Genomic DNA, 3,812 nt, shown 5'->3' with positions numbered 1-3,812 from the left:
AGAAAACAGTGACACACTATTTCGTTTTTAATTGCGGATATTGCGTTTTAGATTTTAAGTTTTCCCGTCTCTGCCAATGAGAAGTTGTTATGCCTAAGATCAAGCATATGTTGATGATGTTTTTTTTTTTAATTAATCAAAATAGACTATTGTCGTTTAATATAGGCTAGTTATCTTCTTGGGTTAAATTACTGCTGGATTAACAATGCATTTTAATATGAAATAACATTTATTAACATTAACTTTTTTTCTGAGTATGCATAATAGCATTTTAGCTTTTTGACCGACGAGCTCGTGCAATATAATCCAAGAGATTGTGATAAAACAGCGACATCTACAGGCGCACAATAAAGTTAAAATAGTGAAGCTTTTAGAAAACCGCAACTAAGTACCATTCTGTAATTGCTTCAATAAAAAATATATAGGCTATAATTCTAACCAAGCCGTATTTGTCTGGCACAAAACAATGAGAGTTGAGATCTGACTTGGACCTCAACCAGGGTGAATAACCTTAGCCTACAACTAAGCAAGAATCCACAATAATGTATATAACCAAGTCGAAAACAGTGATTAACTTAATATTCCGTTACAAAAGAATAGCTAAACAAGTCGTTCTAGATCTCAAATATTTTTTTGTTTAATCTGTTAATTTTATGCAGTCAAGAACAAATGGATTCACATTATGAATCAGACTTTCATGCGTAGAGAGGACCGAGTAGGAGGAACCGATTCACTGAGATGAATCAGACTTACCAACGCATGTGGAGCGAAGAGAAGACCGAGTAGGAAGAATCGATTCAACTTGAATGAACGTTTGAAGTGACGTCAAAGTCTTTTCCTACAATCAAACAAACGTAATTTTTGGCGCAAATTCCCCTGCTGTTACATTAGAAACTAGCCAAATTAGGATGATACCAACTTCGAAACATCTTCGAAAACATTCAACAAAACTTCACAAGGTAGAAGAAAATATTTCCTATCCTTCATTAATTAAATGTGGTTCACTTGCAACGAGGATAATGTTTGATTCGCGCGTCACTGCTACTCCCCAAATAACGCCAAAATGACAGGTTTAACAGAATATTACAAAAAAAAAAACACGTTTTTTTTTAAAATATATACTTATTTAAGTATTTTAACTTTAATACAATTTTTGGTTAAATGTTGGCCAAATTTAAAATGCAAATGGTCTGATATTTTTAAAAGTAAATTAGCTGATGTCAATAAGTTGCAAGAAAAGATAGCAGCCTGTCATACAAGCAGCATTAAAGATACAGGCTTTCAACTGAAATATATAATATTTAATAGCTTTTTGTAGTGTGTGATATTTAATCAATCCGTACAAGCATAATACTAGCATTTTTAACCATGTGACATTGTACAATAGACGTTATTCAGGACTCTACATAACTTTAGCTGTTAGGCTAACTGTTTGGCTGTATCCATGTGGTATTTAAAATGCTCACTGAAGAATCTGTAAATGACTTTTTATAAGCTGGTGTTGTGCCAAATTCTGACCCCCGCCAAATTATTACCCCCCTAGTATTGGTAGGTTACCAATAATATGGGGGTAATAATTTGGCGGGGGTCAGTATTTTGGCACAACACCTGTTTTTAGATGTGCATCTCATAGTAATCTTTACACAGCTGCACACACTGGTACAGTATGCTTTGGTTTCTGCAGTGTGTTTGCGTCTGTATGAGATAAGATCTCTCTCTAATCATAAGGGCATTTTTCATTCATCATATGCTCAGCATGAATGAAGTGCTATTTTGCTTTGAAAAAACTTTCAAGGTAACTCACACTATCCAATATGACTAATGCAGTGACTTACATAGATTATCTTCACAGATTATTTACCTGTCATAACTAAATAAATACTTAGCTTTGATAATGAATGCTGATTTTATGTTATAAATTAGTGTATGAATTAAATGCATCAAGACTATTATTGTTCCTTCTCCAGTTTGATTTATTAACTGATGTTACACTTTTATCTGATTTAGATTTTTTTTAACTGGAATTTGACTTAATTTTACATGTGATCATGAAAATCACATAATTTTTAGAGAAAAGCTTGGACTTGCTAACAGTCGATTAACTTCAGAAACAATAACATTAAAACAATAAAAAATGCAATCATTTTATGGAGATTTCTAGATAATGAAGTATTGTAGAGTTGAGCATAACTAAAATATTTATATAGCATACACTATAAAAATCATTGTGCCGATCATATTTAAGTGCATTTGGTATTTATATTTGAAAGAATCACTGTCCCTATTGGCTTCCATCAGTATCATTACATAAACAATTTAGGGAACATTAAATGTAACAAATTTTGAAATGTCACCACAAGTGGGCAGCTTCTATCCTTAGTGACATCACCGAGGAAACACCCAAATGATCAGGGTACCGTTTCAACCAGCAGGGGTCGATGTTTTACACACACACACACACACACCAGACTCTCCACTCATCACAGCATCACCGCTCTGCTTCCAGCTTTAAGTGAGACTCGACCACACGTAAGTGAAACTCTTATATTCATTGTTTTCTGTTAACGTCAATCATTCTCGTAGCCAGTCTCTCCATGCCTGCCATCCATCCATGCCTTTTCCAATCATCCTAGCCCCTAAAACAGTGTCCTAGTGGAACATCTGCTATCTCCCCTATTGTGTTAGAATAGTAAAGTGTTGTATCTGCCTCCCCTGTTCCCTCCCACTCACTCACTCAGAGACCTGTGCACCATCCACACATTTGCTCTCAATTCAACAGTCTAGGGAGCGATGCTGTTTCTATGACAACTGGGTCCTGCAGGACAAACTGCAGAAAGGATTTTCCTTTCAAAGGGGGTTCCAAGGAGAAGGGAGCACATGTTTCGCATAAAATTCAGCCCTCTGAAATCATTTTACTTGTTTATGATCCCATTATAAAGTAGGGAAAATTTTAATTTACATTAGTCATCCGTTAAATCTACAAGAGGGTTGGCAGATTGTGAACACTCTTGTGAGGTAAAACATTCATGAAGCTGTGGAAATAATATTTTTACTTTTAATATATAATTACAAATTATGCAATAATCTGTATAGTCACTATTTATACAATAGTCTGTATATATGTCCCTAATTATTTATCATATTGTAGAATTGGACACAATGTAATTTTGTTGAATTAGGAACTTTTTGTTGACTGTTCACATTTAAATAATTACTGATAGACTGACATTTTCAGCCAATTGATTAATTAACAAATGTTTTTTAATTACTGAACACAATATTTTCAAATATTTAACCAAAATTCACTTTATATATATAATATAAGATAAATATAGATTATTCTATCTATTTTATAATAGCAAATGAGATGTCCACACAACTGGTGTGCACTGGTTTAACTGGTGTTAAACTAACACTGTTTTATATTAAATAAAATATCAGCATTATGCTATCTAGCTCTCTAGATGTTGTTACCAGCTTTGGACTTCGACCAGGCTACAGTTAATGAATATTGAATGTTGTTGTCGTCTTCACAATCTAGATTTGAACCATGAAATAGCGTTATTATTGCTTGTATACAACATGTCCAGCAGATGGCAGTCCATGTTGTATTGCAGCTGTTGTTTTAGGGTCTTTTGTTTGGTTCTCATGTTCTTTGGACTGTGCAAAGTATCACTACGTTCATTACACTCATGAGGGAATTCATTAATTTAGCCAACTATTACCATTGCTGATGAGATAATCAAATATCAATAAGTTTTGTTCTAATAATAATAGGAAATAATGTGAATTCTTACAAGGCTTGAGTATTG

The sequence above is a fragment of the Scardinius erythrophthalmus genome, assembly GCF_964197995.2.
Source record: "Scardinius erythrophthalmus genome assembly, chromosome: 6".
In the NCBI taxonomy this organism is placed as follows: Eukaryota; Metazoa; Chordata; class Actinopteri; order Cypriniformes; family Leuciscidae; genus Scardinius; species Scardinius erythrophthalmus.
Note: the sequence above shows the minus strand (reverse complement) of the source record.